This window comes from Pogona vitticeps, chromosome 4, assembly GCF_051106095.1.
Source record: "Pogona vitticeps strain Pit_001003342236 chromosome 4, PviZW2.1, whole genome shotgun sequence".
NCBI classification, from domain to species: domain Eukaryota; kingdom Metazoa; phylum Chordata; class Lepidosauria; order Squamata; family Agamidae; genus Pogona; species Pogona vitticeps.
Window position 1 is genome coordinate 18,824,365 of NC_135786.1, and position 17,672 is coordinate 18,842,036.

Sequence of the window (17,672 nt, forward strand, 5' to 3'; positions counted from 1 at the left end):
TAGGCAAAAAGGAAGCCCTGTTGATCTCTTCTTTAAAACCTAGGATACAATCCTGAATTTAGGCAAGTTCCCCAGAGACGACTGATATGTATATATCAGTTTGAGTTGCCATTTGCTCTTACTAGACTTCTTGAGAGTAAAAATACATTAGGTTGGTTTGCCTTGACATGCCGTATGCCCTGATAGTGGTCAGATCCTGTATCGCTACCCCAATAGTTTGCCTCACATACCTATTGTGTGTGCCATACAAGTTACTATACTATAATAAGAAATACATACATATTGCCACTTCCTAATAATTCTGGGAATAGTTTCCTGTTGACTTCCCTTCAATAGTATTCTTGGGTCACAGTGTTTTTGAAAATCTTTCCCTTCCAGGAAATGTCTCCTTGCTTAGTTGAAATCTACGTCCTTCATCTGTGTTGTTTGGCCATATAATTGACCATTAATCACTTGTTTACAGGATGATCAGTGAGGGTGGTTTTGTGATTAAACCTGCTAACTGCAACATGAGACCTAGGACTTAATTTTAGTAGGTGACCAATCACTTTCACTTGCAGCAGTTGGGGAAATTCTGTCTGACAATATACTGGTGAGGATAAAGCTTTTTGTTGTAATGGTGAAAAAATGCATGGAAATGCTTGTTCCCATGGTAGTCCTTTGATATAAAACATTTAGCCCAGAGGTTTAAATCTAATCACTGATGCTATCTAGAGTAGACCCATTAAACCAATTGCTGTAGAGTAAATTCAACACTTACCTGAATCCGGTTCATTCAGTGGTTCTGCTATAGTTGGTCCTAGCAGTTGAATTTAGGCCATAAATTTTAGTTTTTATTTGAAACTTTCAGAATGTAGATATAATCAAGATCTCAAATTTATCCATTACCAGATGTGTTGTTTTTGTATCTGTTGTGAGGGAGTCATAGCAACCAAACCTTGTTATTTGTTTGTTCCAGGTATGAAGATGCAAGTTTTGAATTCCCTTGCAGTTCACTTCTTGAGAATAATGAAAGTTGAAAGCTACCAAACTGTGATTGTACTATGTGAAGAGAAAAACACTACAGTTCTGTAATGGAAGGTCTGATCAATCCCATTTGTATGATATAGGTGTAAAACATTTTCTGTAACTGGGTTGTGAAGAACTGGCAAATGTGTGAATCAATTCTTGATCTTGAGTAATATTTTCTTAGAAGTATCATAGACCAAATATTCAACATAAAGTATATATTTTGCATACTTGAGTACTGCTGAAAAGAGATATCATTTTTGAAGTTGTATGTAATACTTGCACCTCAGGTAAATTTGCGCATTGTGTTCGTCCCATTTAAGTACTGGGAGGATTTTTGTATAAGGTCAACAGTTTGTCAAGTCCTGCTTTGTGCTTTAAACTATGTATATTTTTAGAGTTTCCAAATGAAAAATTACCTTTTTTGTTCATGTTATGCACCATTTAATTGCCCCTTAAGAGTTAGGTATGGACATGAACACCAGACAAAGACCATGATCTGATCAAACAAATGTGCTTTTCAGGTTGATATTGTTTTTAAAATATTTTCTGAGAAAGTGAATTTTCATTTGATTGTGCTCACTTTAAGAGGGAGTAAGATCTCACAAACCTTGGCATGAAGTCACAATTCTTCCCTTACAATGTGAGTACAATTTTTCTAACTGAATAGCCTTTAGCATCTAGCTGTTGCTGGAGTAGGAGGTGCCAGGATTCAGTTTAACGCCTTTTTCCTTAATAGTCAGCCTTTGGCTCAACACATGCTTTATGTTTTAAGAAGATATAGCTTTAAACTTGTTTTGTACATAAGCCTGAAGCAAAAAGAAGAAGAAGAAGAAGAATTCAAATAGTGATGAATCTCATTTTTCTTTATTTGCAAGCATTGTAGCCCTTGTATGTCTAGCACCTGAAGCAGGAATTGGGGGCAGTTTGATCCTAGAGGGCAGATTGGCCCAGAAGCAGTCTGGTAGCCCACATGACATTAAAGGCAGCTCTTACCTCACCCACTCCCTAGCAATCACTTGCAGTTTCTCAAAACACAGAGCAGCATGGTGCACTTCAGAGACAAGGTCCTTTCACCTTCCCTCGCCATCCTATTGGATGGTGAGGAGCAAGCAAAGAAAATTTGCCTTTTCAAATGGGAAGTGTTAGTTGGAGGAAATGAGCAGGATTCCCCTACATAGTCTTTGCCCTTCTGATTGTAAAGAAGTCTACTTCAATTCTAGTTCCATATCCTACCCCAACCCCGAAGTCATTTCTGGGTGAGATTATAGTGTCAAGTGTATTACAGTGCATTCACTGTTACCTTCAGTGGATACCGACTCACATAGGGAGATCCAGCAGCCATGCTTCTCTGCAAGGTTGCATGTTCAGCCCATCTGTAGATATTTCCAGTTTGAAGACCACAGCTTGCCTATTCCAGTGTGCCTGGTGCTATGTTTGCCAAAGCCTTCAAGGGGAATGGGTGTGTCTCACTAGCCTTCCGGAAGGACCCTTTTCTGCACCTGTGCGAATGTTGTGTGAACAATCCAGCCCCAAGTTGGTTTACTGAGGAACAGTTACCGTGTGGACCCAATAGATTTTCCATTGCACATGAATGAATTTTGAGTAGAAGAATTGTCTTAGGAGCCAAGAAGTTGTTGTTGATGATGATTTTTCCAAGCTGCTTGTAAGGCCTTTAACAACACCTTAATTTTTTGAGTTTTACATTCAACTATTCCCAGGACAAAAATGGTTTCAAAAATATTTTTGCACTGTTGAATATGTTTTTCTTATTAGATGTAAAAAGAAGAACCTAAACATTCCCCATATCCCAATATGCAACTTAGAGGCATTTTAAGTTTTTTTTACTTCCTGTGTATTAAAGAATATGTAATTTTGATGTCTCTGTAAAACTGGCAATGTAATGAAGTGCTGTGTATCAGGAAATTGTACACAATTTATCCTTTTCCTGTTCATAAGCTGAGCCATATGTATATAAAATCTAGATTTGTTTTCCTAGTTTTGCACTTTTATAGCCTATTTTTGAAGATGAATACACTTGGAAGATGGTTACTCTATTTTCACCTAATCCTTCAATGAGTCTTACAGGATTATACTGTAACTTATCTGTTTGTCTTGCTTTCTCCTCCTCGCCCCCCCCATGACCAATCTTAGAAAATACAAAAGGCCAGAGCTATGTTCAGTAACATTCTTATTAAAACAAACTTCTTTTGAGATGGTGCAGTCTTTCTGAAGCTTTCAGGCTTTCTTAGTTTGGGAGCAAATGAGTAAACACAGGCCATGGTTTCCAGTCTGATTCGGGACATCTTCTGTTATCATGAGAGTCACTACAGCACAAGCGTCTTGCTGCCCTTTAAAAGTGATATCAAAAGCACTGGCCTGTGTACTTCCTCCTGCCTATACCAGTGTCAATGGCACTTTTGGAAACAGGAGTCATAATGTGGATGGCTCTCATGTCATCTGGGCTTCTGTTGGCACCTGTGCCGTACATGATGAAGCAATTCTCACACTGTGAAGATAGCATGAAAGGAGCCTTAGCTGCAGCCATAAGGTGCAGTCCATAAGACACTGCTGCATGGAAGTGCTATGCAGGGCCTGTTGTAACAGATTTGCTGCAGCAGTGCTTTGTAGATTACCATCCTGATATCTGTAGTAGGTTCTACACATCAGTATTAACTATGGCATACTACTGTGGTTTTTTTTTGGGGGGGGGGGTTCTTTCAAGGTGTTGACAATAGTGAGTATATTGGTACAAGTTGTTGATTTGTTATATTTATTTCCTTCATCCTTGATTTATTTTAATTGTGCAACTCTTACATGGTTGAGCTGTAGACAACATATAAGTCATTTTAATTTATGATGTGTTCTCAATTTAGTGGAGTATGTTATTACATGTGGATGTAAATACAGACTTGGTGCTTTTGCAAATACATGTGTTGTCCTTGTTTTGTTTGTTGACAGCATTTAAACGTATTTTGCAGGCCAGTTTTGTCACTGTGTTTTAAGGACAAGTTTAGTTTTTATCTGCATTTATTTAAAAATAAATAATACATACAGATCTTCACAAATTAACCATCACCACGTGAGCTAAGGGAAGAGAAATTCTGAGCTGTGAAGTGCGTCTGTGAAGGGGTTTGAGTGTGTCAGTGAAGCTGAGAGCACTGCTGTCAGGAGACTAGATTCCATTGTGAACCTGATCTACTAGCAGGGTCACCAAAGGTGGAATGGTTGGAACTGAGAAACCAGATTAAGATGGTTTCTTTTCAAGATAGCTATTGTCCAGCAGTGGTTATTCAATGTGACAGTAGTGGAGGAGGCAACAGTAGTGACACTCAGTGCTGAAAGATGAAACTCCCAGGTCAGCTACATTCAATCAGCTACCTGGGAAGAGCAGAGGACAGGTATGACTAGTGCTGCTGCTAATGACACAAATAGAGTAAAACTGAAAGTATGTCAAATGAGTGACAAGCACTGTAGTTAAAGGAAAGTCCAATGCTGCACAACACATAATTGGAACATGGGACATGAGAAGTATGAATCAAGGTAAAGTACAAATTATAAAACAAAAAATGGAACTTATAAGCATTGTGGTGCTTGGTGTAAAAATGGAATGGGATATTTTCATTCAGGCAGCTGTGTTTTACTGTGGAAATGCCAAACCCAGAAGAAACTGAGTGGCTCTAATACTGCAGCAAGATGTAGCATGGGTAGTTAGGAACTAAAATGCAATGTCTGAGCTGAATATCAGACTGGAAAACCTATCAACATAACCATCATTCAAGTCTACTCCCAAGTACAGATGAAGAAGATGAAATTGAAAGCCTTTATGCAAGCATTGAACACGCACCAGAATAAGATATGTTTATAATCATAGGTGACTGAAACACAAAAGTAGGATTCAAAGAACCGAATTTTGGGAAATTGGGTGTAGGGGACAGAAGTTTTGAAGTGGTGACTGAGTCAGCAGCGGAAGCATCAATGGTGACCTATTTATGCAAATGTGATGGGTGCAGGTTATTTGACTATTATAAAAGGGGATCTGACTTGAAAAAGATTGGGAACCACTGCCTTAGGCCATAGACAGATTGAAGGGACTGGTCCTCAGTTTTGTCTATCTTGTGTTCCTGCAGTGTATCTGCCTGGTTACTTGGTGAATGGGTTTTCAAATTAAATAAAAAAACCTTTCCATTCTGTACAAAGCCAGCTCCAACAAATTACAAGGCATTGATACTCTGCTTAATTTGGGGGATTTTTTTTAATGTTCCGTAAAATAATGGGTTTCATTAGAAACAAGGATACATCTCTTCCTCACAGTAATGACATGAAAGTTCCCCTTACAATGAGGAAAATAGTGTTACCTAGCAATATGGTTATCCTGTGTATGAAGGCTGAAGCTAAGCATTAACTTGAGGGGGAAATGGAAGCAAGTCTTTTAAGAGACTGATATTCCACCAGAGCTGGTTACACACATTGTTCAGGTGAAGGAGTCATGTTGCAGCTGTTTGGATTGCTGCCATAAAGAGCCCCTGAGACAAATATTCCTAGCATACCCAAGAGCTGCTTTATGCAAGTAGTTTTACACATATTACAAGTGCACACACAAGCTTGCTTTCAAAAAGAAGTGTGCCGTGAGTGTTAAAAGGCCCTGATGCCATATATCCTCCATCTCTATCACCACCTCTGTTTGACATTAAACAAAAGAGCTTTCCTAGCAGCATGCACCACTTCAGGATGCATGCAAGAATTTGCTGATCTGAAAACAGCAACCTAGAAGATGGGAGAGTTTGGCTTCATTCATTATAAACTGAAAAATACAGCAATTTCCCCCCTCTTGTTTTCTATTCTAATTCACTTATCCCACCTTTCACTTAGTGCAGTTTGCTGTGGTTTTAGTTGCTGATGAACCAGTATTATTCATGTTATGTAGTTTGTACTTGTTCCTTAAAATCAGGTTTGCAAATTGTGGTTTGTGAACCTGGTTTCAATAAGGGCTGTGTGCTCAAGTGGGAAAGCCCATATTCTGCAGGCAAACGGTTCATGGTTCAGTCATTGGTGTTTCCTGTTAAAAAATGGGGTTGCAAATGATGGGGATATCTCTGCCTAAGGTCCTGGGGGACAGGTGTAGGGTTTCCCATCTGTGAACAGTATCTGCCAATTGGTGTAGACCGTACTCAACCAGATGGACAGATCAATTTGGTAAAGGCAGTGGTTTGGAAGGCTTTTAGACAACATTGGCTGAAATCCTGGTGCACTTGATGTAGTGTAAAATTGCCCCTGCGGAAGTTCACAAGGAGTTACACCCAAGTAGTCCACGCATTTGGGCAACTGGTCATCCAGCTCTACCTGTTCCTGCTTTCTGAATATGACATCCACCTTGGTGAAGATTTTGCAATGGCTCTGTGTTCAAGTTCCAAACTACAAGATTTTGGCCATTCTTTATCAGTTCAGGTGTAATGATGTTACAGTTTGGTCAAATGGGGAATTAAGAAGTGAACTACAACAGAGTCCTCCCTTGCATATTTATTTATTTGTTTGTTTTTTGTTTATTTATTTATTTATTTAACTTATATGCCGCCCACACTACCCAAAGGTCTCTGGGCGGCTTATGGATCATTGTTGTTGTTTAGTTGTTTAGTCGTGTCCGACTCTTCGTGACCCCATTGACCACAGCACACCAGGCCCTCCTGTCTTCCACTGCTTACCGGAGTTGTGTCAAATTCATGTTGGTAGCTTCAATGACACTGTCCAACCATCTCGTCCTCTGTTGTCCCCTTCTCCTCTTGCCTTCACACTTTCCCAACATCAGGGTCTTTACCAGGGAGTCTTCTCTTCTCATGGGATGGCCAAAGTACTGGAGCCTCAGCTTCAGGATCTGGCCTTCCAGTGAGCACTCAGGGTTGATTTCCTTTAGAATGGATAGGTTTGTTCTCCTTGCAGTCCAGGGGACTCTCAAGAGCCTCTCCAGCACCACAATTCAAAAGCATCAATTCTTCAGCTGTCAGCTTTCTTTATGGTCCAGCTCTCACTTCCGTACATCACTACAGGAAAGACCATAGCTTTGACTATTCGGACTTTTGTTGGCAAGGTGATGTCTCTGCTTTTTAAGATACTGTCTATGTTTGCCATTGTTTTCCCCCCAAGAATCAGGTGACTTTTAATTTCGTGGCTGCTATCACCATCTGCAGTGACCAGGGAGCCCAAGAAAGTAAAATCTGTCACTATCTCCATTTCTTACCCTTCTATTTGCCAGGAGCTGATGGGACCAGTGGCCATGATCTTAATTTTTTGATGTTGAATTGGATCATTAGAAAATAGTAATTGTGTGCTGTCAAGTCAGCTCCAACGTATGGTGGCCCTTCTTATAGTTTTTTATAGATAAAAAGTGCCCAGAAGTGGTTTACTAGTGCTGTCTTCTTGGGGCGTTCTTCCCCAAGAGGCACACTGAGGACTCCAACTCTCTGCCCTTGTGTTCCAAGTCACTGAGCTATCCAGCCTGCTACAGCACGAGGAAAGCTGCCTGTTATTTTAAAACCAATTCTGCAGTAATTATATCTGGGGAACAAAAATTTAGACTTACTTGTTTATTTATGAGCACAATGGTCTCTGAACTGGGTGTTTCTAAAAGGTTGGGTTGTGGTTGAGGAGTGGGTGTACACAGCCATGTTTGGCCTTTTGCTTCCCAGGTCTGATTAAAAATTGTGAGTCTTTGCAGGTTCCTAACTGTGTGGGCTAGTATAATATGGGGACTATTTCAGCAGGTCCAAGGGCCATTTTTCGAATTGGCCAGCTATCTGAGAGGTGCAGTTACAAGTCTGTGAGGCCAAAGAAGGCGAATGTGGCCAAAGAGGTGAATTCAAGTATTTGATTTTTTTTTTTACAAAATTTTCATTGTTTATGTGTACTATGGCTATAGTGTGTGTGTGTGTGTGTGTGTGTGTATGTGTGTGTGTGTGTGTGTGTGTGTGTGTGTGTGTGTGTGTGTGTGTGTGTGTGTGTGTGTGTGTGTGTGTGTGTGTGAGAGAGAGAGAGAGAGAGAGAGAGAGAGAGAGAGAGAGAGAGAGAGAGACCACACAGCCTTTTTCCTTGTTCATTCTGGATTTATTTTGGGAGAGTATCGTGGTCTTTTCCACCTCCAGAGGGGTGTTACACCTTGGAATAATAATAAATTCTACCTGAAGATCATTTTGTAGAAAAATCCTGAGAAACTGAAGGAGAGGATTGCATTAGAGCAGTTATTTTCAATTGGTTTTCATGCTAGACGTAAAGACTCGATATATACATCAATGAAATAAATATGTTCACAAATGGCTACCATGCATTATTTGGACTTGGTTAAACTGAAGTGAGAAAGTATGGTATAAGAAAGAAGGAATGGAAAGAGGAAAACAAAGCATACAGAGTTCTTTTTATGCAATGTTTAGCTAAAATCAGCAGTAGAATGGATTCACCGTTTCCCTTTGATCTTGGTGCAGGCTTGCCCCAAAAGGCACAACATTGTTCCCTTTGTCAAAGGTAGCTCACAAAACTAATACAGCTACATAGAATTTACTCTAAGAAGGAATTTACTGCTGCTGCTACTAACTACTACTACTACTACTACTACTACTACTACTACTACTACTACTTTCTAATCATTCCTGGGTTTGACCCTGCATCTCCTAGTGGCCAAGAACAGCATGATCTGGACACCCTAACATAGATTGCTGCTTGAGGCTTGGTAGAGGATTAGAGCTGCCAGATCAGCAGCACGCCATTCACTTAAATTTCAGGCCAAAGTTAGTGAAACCTTGTGATGTTATATAGGCAGTCCTTGTCAAGTCACAGAGATGGGGACAGGTAAGGGTTCAGAGTGGAACCACTCAGTTATTTGCTTGTGCAAAAGAACACAGGAAAATTCTGGGTAAATTGGCTCACAACCAAGGCAAATCCCAGCTACACAGATAATTTTAGGGGCTCATCAGGCAGCAAAATGTCACCAGGGCCCTCAGTGGCTACCACCATTCCTATTAGGATGTGCAGCCGCCACTGTCCTTCCCTACAGCCCACAAGCAGATGGGGAGCCGTGAAAAGCTTGCTGTCTTTGTCCATAGTAATAGAATACAGTAATAATGTGCCAACAGGTCAATTCTGACCTATGACAACCCTTTTCATGGTTTCAGAAGTGATTTACCATTTCCTTCTGGGTCTGTGCAGCTTGCCCAAGGCTACACAGGTTGGCTCTACTCACAGTGGGGAATAGAATACTCAACCCCTGGCTCCGCAGCCAAATACCTAAACCAGTGGTCCCCAACCTTGGGCCTCCAGATGTTCTTGGACTAGAATTTCCAGAAGCCTACACCACCAACTCTTCTGGCCAGGATTTCTGGGACTTGAAGTCCAAGAACATCTGGAGGCCCAAGGTTGGGGACCACTGACCTAAACCAATGGTTCTTAACCTTTGTTACTCAGATGTTTTTGAACTGCAACTCCCAGAAACCACAGCCAGCACAATTGGTGGTGAAGGCTTCTGGGAGTTGCAGTCCAAAACTCCTGAGTAACCCAAGGTTAACACTGAGCCATCCATCAGAAGCAAAAAAAGCTGGTTTTCCCATGGACAGCAAACATCTGTGGCCAATGAACTTTATTAATGTAGGATATGTGTTTCAAGTTAATAAATCATTATTTATCACTGCTGGTTACGTCTGTGGATATTGTTGCACACTGACCTTACGTTTTTAGGTCTCATTTTAAAAAAAATGAAATTGAAGTGAATAGCATTTGATTCGGGCAGGTAATTACTGGGGAAAGTGAGCTTGATGTATCCACAGCTGTGTGAAAACCTTTCTCTTTTAAGAATATGTTTTTGAGTCTTGTGACCATGTGGTGGCAGTGTGTGCTTACAGTTTGGATCCTTACAATTCATGTGAGACAGGGAAGATATTTAGCAAGGGAAGAAGAGGGGAAATGTGTAAATTAGAGATGGGGATGAATTAAAAAAATAGTGATTCGTTTTGATCCATTATTTGTCAAGGTTAACAAATCAACGAATACGAATATACGAATATTCTCCGACAAATTGATGAATCAATTCGTCGATTCAGCTGTGCTTTAAGCAGCTATAACACTGGCCCCCAATGATCAAGAGACACCAAACCTACAAGGAAGCTTTCTCAGATGCATGTCTACAACTCCTGAAAGTTTCGTGAACATTGGATCATGGACCACCAAGTTATATAGTCACAAATAGGACCACTCCAGGAAAGCTCCCCCCAGGTACTTAGAGACTCCAGAATCACACCAGAGCTTCCTATGTCTTTCCCCAACATGCCTGCCAAGTTTGGTGAAAATTGGATATCGGAACTCCAAGTTATTCACCCATAAATTGAGTCCCCCCCCCCTGCAGAATGAGCGGTCCCTTTGGCAGAGGCATGCATGAGGCATCGAGTTTGTCTTCAGATCAGCACAACATTACATTTGCTAGTGAAGTAGAGTTTGCCCTCAGGAGGATTGGAGGCAAGGAGGCACAGCAGGCTTTTTGTTTACATTGGGCACTCAGGTGCACGGCAGCTGGAAAACAGGTTCTTTTGGCCCCATCGGGGCACTGAGGCAAAAGGCAGCCGCAGGAGACTCTGGTGACTGATCTTCAGCAACATCAGATTTGCTTGCAAAGGAAAGGGGTTTTTTTGCCCCCAGTAGGCAACTGAGGTTGCTTGCAACTTCCAACAGCTCCAGTAGCACCATCAGATGAACAGAGTCAGTGCTACTAACAGCGGTTAATCCACAGGGCTGCAGGGCTGTCAGAAACAGCTTAGCTCAGCTCTGCAGTCAAGCGATGGGGCAACGCCCAGACAGACTTTTGGTGGGTCTGAGACAGGCCAGGCCTAGGATATTCACCTGTCAGAGTCACCAACATCTAACCATACTGGCTGATGACCTTCCAACAAACTAGAACTAGAAAGCTGGGGACAGGATTGCAACTTGGCTGCTGAGACCACGCAGATATGATATAGTCCTCGGAGGTTTTGGGGGGGCTGAAACAGGCTGGCCCTCTTGTCACGTCCGGGGGTGCTGCCGGGACAGGTTCTGGGTGTGCCAAGAGGGTAGGCTGGCCCTCTTGGCACATTCGGGGGTGCCAGGACAGGCTCTGGGTCTGCCCCAACCAAAGGCTGTCTTCGCGTCACCCCATCATCACCCTATCGCCTGGCTTCCGATTGCAGAGCTGATGTGGTTCATTTAACCTGTGTCAGGCAAGAGTTCTCTCCTCCCAGGCAGGCAGGCAAACTTAATCCACTGGAAATATGTAACCCAGCAGGCAGGCAGGTAGAACTTGGTTGGAACTTCGCTCAAGGAGGCGACTTGAATCGGCAGCTGGAGTTGGGGCAGTTTTACAGGCTGGCAGGCAAGTAGGCAGGTCTTTTTCCCCCAGGATGACTGGAGGGTGGGCAGGTGGCCAGACAGGCGGGCGCAGGCAGGAAGGTGGTGTGTTAAGGGAGCGACTGTCATTGGAACCCTACTTCTTTAGGTTCAGTGAGGGGAAGCCCAACAAGGGAAGGTTCACCATGATGAATGACAATCTCTCCACAGTAACAGGATCCAAACGCAAGCGGTGTGATCAGAGTCTGTCTCCAAGAGGGAAGAACATGTGCTCGCTCTGGACGCTGGTGGGGGGATGGAAAGGAGGTCGATGGCCATATTGGACAACTCCGGCCATATGACTAGTTTCCTAACCCAGTAATGGAGGGGATCTGACTGGTGGGGCTGAGGGGTCTCAGCCAGATATTCTCGCACCATTAACTCTGCCGAATCCTCCTCAGCTGGCTGTCTTTCCTCTGAGGCAAGTGCCAAGGTCACCACAGAGCTCCAGTAATGTTGGTGGTGAATGGAGCCTTCACCAGGTGAAGTCTTTCCCTGTGGTTCGGGAAAACCACCCTGCTCCTTGTGGCCTGACATTCCCGTTGCCCCACACAAGCATTGTGCCCCCAATGCCCTGCAGACCTCAGTGGAGAGCTCTGTTCCCCACTCCTCCAGGTCTGAGGTGTGTGCTGCCAAGCCCCCCTTGATTCAAGGATCACACAGGCAGGCCATGCAGTAAGTTCTGTCACTGTAGACAGGATGGAGTCGCTTCTGCACGCCTGCCTGCAACCTCTTCACCAAAGCCCTGGTCTCTAGAAGGAGGGAGGATCCTGGTGCCACAGCAGTCTCCAGGGACCGATGGAGGGCATGAATCAAGGGGATGACCTGCCCCAGGCTTGTCGTATCACACAAGATGTCTGTGGTTTGCAGGAACAGCTTGAGCATCTCCACCATCTGGGAGAGAGCCAGCCAATCTGTGGCAGTGATGCCCACCTCTCTCCTCCTGGGCAGAATGGGCATGGAGGACATGATGTCCTCCAGAATGGCCTTCTGCTCCACCAGGCAGGACACCATGGTGGGCAGGACTGTCAGGAGAACATGGATCTCCTGACCCAACTCCTCTTGCCTCTCACACAGCTGGCAGGCAGCTTTCAGGCTGCAGGAGAAGTGGCCATGAAATTAAAAGATGCCTGCTTCTTGGGAGGAAAGTGATGACAAACCTAGACAGTATCTTAAAAAGCAGAGACATCACCTTGCCGACAAAGGTCTGCATAGTGAAAGCTATGATTTTTCCAGTAGTGATGTATGGAAGTGAGAGCTGGATTATAAAGAGGACTGACCGCCAAAGAACTGATGCTTTTGAATTGTGGTGCTGGAGGAGACTCTTGAGAGTCCCCTGGACTTCAAAGAGAAGAAACCTATCCATTCTAAAGGAAATCAACCCTGAGTGCTCACTGGAAAGACAGATCTTGAAGCTGAGGCTCCTAGACTTCGGCCATCTCATGAGAAGAGAAGACTCCCTGGTAAAGACCCTGATGTTGGGAAAGTGTGAAGGCAAGAAGAGAAGGGGACAACAGAGGACAAGATGGTTGGACAGTGTCATCGAAGCAACCAACATGAATTTGACACAACTCCAGGAGGCAGTGGAAGAGAGGAGGGCCTGGCATGCTCTGGTCCGTGGGGTCACGAAGAGTTGGACATAACTTAAACAACAACAATAGCAACAGCAACAGCAACAGCAACAGCAACAGCAACAGCAACAGCAACAACAACAACAACAACAACAACAACAACAACATGCTTCTCTTAGGAAACCCAGTTTTCTCCCAAGCACATTAAAGATTGCAGCTATGCTCAGAAGGAATAGGGAAGACTCAGAGGAGTTTGCCCCTGCAAATCCCAGGGGACTGGCCCTGGAAGCCCTACATCCACTATATCACTAGGTGACTAACACCACTTGGACCACTAAAGGGAGGGAAAGTAATTCTCCATCCAGGAGAGCCAGAGTAGAGAACATGCTCCCCATCAAATGCTGTTCGTCTGCACTTTCCACTATCCCTCCAGGCTGATGGAACTCTTCTGAGCTGCAGCCCCAAAACATCCAGAGGACTGTCTTTCTCACCCCCAATGTAGATTATAGTAGGCATCCTTCAGTCTCAAGAGACTATGGCAACATGCTCTGATTAGAGAACTTGGAACAGTGTCTAGTGTGGCTGGGAAGGCCAATTCAAGAATGACAATCCTTTCCACACTGAAGACAAATACAATCTGTCCCCTCTCCAGCTCCCTAATTTTGCTGGTTTTCGGACTGCCTCTTTGCCTCAGCCTGCTGGACAAAGGTGTCTTCAAATTGGGAGAGGCCATGATGCACTGCCTGCCTCCAGGCTGAACGGTCAGATGTCAAGGTTTCCCATCTGTTGAGGTGCATTCCTAAGGCCTTCAGATCCCGCTTGCAGATATCCTTGTATTGCAGCTGCGATCTCCCCCTGGGGCGCTTTCCCTGCACTAATTCACCATAGAGATATTTTTGGAATCTGACCATCAGTCATTCTCATGACATGCCGAAGCCAACGTAGATGTCGCTGTTTCAGTAATGTATACATGCTAAAAATTCCAGGTCTTCCTAGGACTGCTGCCAGCCAAAACAAGGGGGTTGACTAACCTGGAAGACAATCTTGTGGAGATGAGACCTCATAGTTTTTTTTCCAAGTCCCTATGTAACTCGGCTCCACACTGCAGAAAGGGAAGTGATATCGCTTTCAAGAGCTCCTTTCAGACACTTACCTTGGTAATAACCACTTATCTGCAGAACAATTTGAAACCAAACATGACCATTCGGGGCAGATCTTTTTTCTCATCTAGAGGAGCCTTTATAATGACTAAGACACTTAGTTCACCTACCCAGTTTTGATAGTTCTTTCCAGGGGTTCAGACAGGATACTATCTGAGGGTCTCATCTAATTTCTAATTAAGCTTGACCCTGCATAGCTTCCTAAATCTCATAAGGTTGGCATGATGCTATAACAATTAAACTTGCAAATCTGTTCTGAGATCTGTGGATCTCTTTAACACAACTTGTAAAAGCTACTGTGGTTATTCTGGCTTTGGGATTCTGGATTAATTGTCCGAAAAAAACCGAAGCTTTTCAAGCATTTCAGAAGAGTGTTGTTTATAGCAAAGAAGGGGACTTCCATTTCATGGCTGTAGACAGAAGCCGCTTAACGCTTTAAAACAGGGCCTTGGATTCTTATGTGAAATATTTGTTTGTTCACCTTCTCCACCGAATGGAGAGCAACAAGGGGAGGGAGCTAGTAAAAGGCAGGAAAAATTGGTTTGTATTAAAATCTCCTCTGCACTTAGGGCAGTAAATTACCCGTGGATTCAAAATGGACCATAAATTGAGTATTCTAGTATAAGTGGAGTGGGTTCTAGGGCTCTAAAGTGACTTTAAAGTATATTTCCCCCTTTTGTTCCTCTTAATCTTCCAGCTCTTCCGAAAAGCATTTCATCTACCCGACGACATATTGCTGCTTGGGGTGTAAGCGCTCTCTCTCTCTCTGTCTCTTTCTCTCTCTCTCTCTCTCTCTCTGTGTGTGTGTGTGTGTGTGAGAGAGAGAGAGAGAGAGAGGGAGAGAGAGAGAGAGAAATGTATCTTCATCACAGCTTAGAATATAATATTTTAATATTTTAAAACTACAGTATCATTTTGCAGGAGCAAAGCCAGTGTTATCATTACCATTGCTCCATTGCCTTCAGTGTGACATTTATTATTAGGACAGAAAAATTCAGGGAAATACATTGTGGTTCTCCCCCCAGCCAGTTCTGATGCTGCTCTCTGAAAAAACAAACAAACCAGAATCCCTGCTGTTCTCTCTCATTGGAGAGCTAATCCCATTTATTCCCTGATCTCTGCTCTTATCTGTGATCAAAAATATACCCCTCCTCTTCTTATTCCTGATCAGAGATAAGGGCATTCACTCTGGACTGTTCTGTTGCACTTAACAGAGACTATTCCTTTCTCCTTGCAGCAAGGAGAATTGCTCTGTTCTTCTGTGTGCACAGAACAGGAAGCTCCTCTGACTTCATGGGTGGGTGGGAATCCATCGATCTACCTCTTTAGATTAGCTTTGCAATCTTAATGGCAAGCTGCCTGACATTTTCCCACCCACTTCTCACCTGCTGGGGTCTTCTGGTCGACAACCATGCTCAAGATGTTGATTACTGGAGGAAACAGCCATATACAGTGGTGTCTCGCAAGACGATGTTAATTCGTTCCGCCAAAATCGCTGTCTTATGAAAACATCGTCTTGCGAAACGAAAAAGCCCATTGAAATGCATTGAAATCAGTTCAATGCGTTCCAGTGGGCTGAAAACTCACCATCCAGCGAAGACCCTCCATAGGGGCAGCCATTTGCGCTGCCTGTAAAGCCGGGAATCCGTCCTGAAAACACAGTGGGGAGCCATTTTGCACAGCAGGCGGCCATTTTAGAACTGCCGATCAGCTGTTTCTAAATCGTCGTTTAGCGAAAAATTGGTTCCTGAAGCAGGGAACCGATCACCGTTAAGTGAATTTTCTCCATAGGAACATCGTTTTCCGATGGCAAAAACTTCATTGTCAAGCGGTTTTGTCGTTTAATGAGGCAATAGTTAAGCGAGGCACCACTGTAGTTTGCAGATAAGCTCACAAATTCAGATCCACTCCTGCTTCAACATGGAACTAGCCTACAAATAAGTAACTCATGAATGTACACTACATGGACCGCAGCACAGGTCCCTCTGGCTGCTGCTATTGGGTTTGTATGTATTTATTACCATACCTCATCCAGGAAATTGACTGTATCTCCTTTGGAAAGTGACCAAATTTCCATAGCTGGAGTTAACTCAAGTGTGCTAGACAAAAGCCCAGGGACACATTCTTCAGGGACCCATCCTGCTTGAGAGATGAACTGGATGATCTAATGTTTCTTTCCTATCTCAAGCTTTCGATGATTCATTGGCTATTCTTAGCCATCTCTCTGTGTATAAGCGTTTTATTTTACCCATGGGGGGATCTTGTAAAATGTAAACAGAAAAGCAATTCCAAAATGTGCACTTCATAACTTTTGTGTTATATAAATACTAGGATCTTTGAACTGATTAGGATATTTGCTAATTACACTTACACTTATTGCCCAAAATCCTGTCGCTTGGCGCACTACATTGCACAAGAGTAAGTCCATTGAATCTGTGGGATTCAGTGGGTCTAATACTAGTGATGTACGGAAGTGAGAGCTGGACCATAAAGAAAGCTCACTGCCACAGAATTGATGCTTTTGAACTGTGGTGCTGGAGGAGGCTCTTGAGAGTCCCCTGGACTGCAAGGAGAACAAACCTATCCATCTTGAAGGAAATCAACCCTGAGTGCTCACTGGAAGGACAGATCCTGAAACTGAGGCTCCAATACTTTGGCCATCTCATGAGAAGAGAAGACTCCCTGGAAAAGACCCTGATGTTAGGAAAGTGTGAGGGCAAGAGTAGAAGGGGACGACAGAGGATGAGATGGTTGGACAGTGTCATCGAAGCGACCAACATGAATTTGACCCAGCTCCGGGAGGCAGTGGAAGACAGGAGGGCCTGGCGTGCTCTGATCCATGGGGTCACGAAGAGTCGAACATGACTAAACGACTAAACAACAACAACAAGAATACTCCATAAGTTCCACTGATTCAAATGACTTTGCAACTTAACCATGCAAAAATAAGTTGAAGTGAAATAGGTCCAATCAGTGAAACTTACAGAGTAGTAGCAACACTAAGTCACAATTGGTTCAATGGGCCTACTTCAATGCAATTCACTGCAGTTAGTTAGTTAGGCATCCTTCAGTCTCAAGGGACTATAGTAACATGCAGGATTATAAGAATGGCCATCTGATGCTCCAGCCCTTTTAGCAGGTCTCATTCCTCTTGCCCAGAGCTTTTGAAATTAGGCCATGAGTCACACACGCCCCTGGTGCTGCAGATTGTTAACCCCTGGTGGTCCTGGGTTCAACCCCTGCCACCCCTGCCAAGGAACACTGGCAACAGGCTTTGATCCTCAGTACACAAAAAAATTCCATCAGCCAAATGATTAATTGTGTGCAATGTGCTGGGCGATGTATTCACATATAGTGAGTTAAGTGCACACAGCTCGTTTGATGCAGCCTCTAGGGCTTCCCATACCAGGAGGAATCCTGCTACGAATCTTTATTGAGAATGCTGAACGTGAGCCTGTCAAGACTGCAATGGTAGAGTGCCAGCAAGGCAGAAATTTGTCCCAGTTGGGTAAAGAGAAGATGGTGGTTTGGTGGTCCTTTT

The 17,672-nt window shown here is 43.5% G+C and overlaps 1 protein-coding gene across 3 annotated transcripts in view; it reads left to right on the top strand.

Annotated features, from left to right (window-relative positions):
• Positions 1 to 3,938, top strand: part of ZNF217 (zinc finger protein 217) — a 42,372-nt gene extending 38,434 nt beyond the window's left edge. For all 3 annotated transcript variants that reach the window (XM_078392165.1, XM_078392164.1, XM_078392166.1), the window contains exon 6: positions 959 to 3,938. The gene's annotated coding sequence lies outside the window, so the exon portion shown is untranslated. The remainder of the gene's footprint in view (positions 1 to 958) is intronic.
• The last annotated feature ends 13,734 nt before the right edge of the window (positions 3,939 to 17,672 follow it).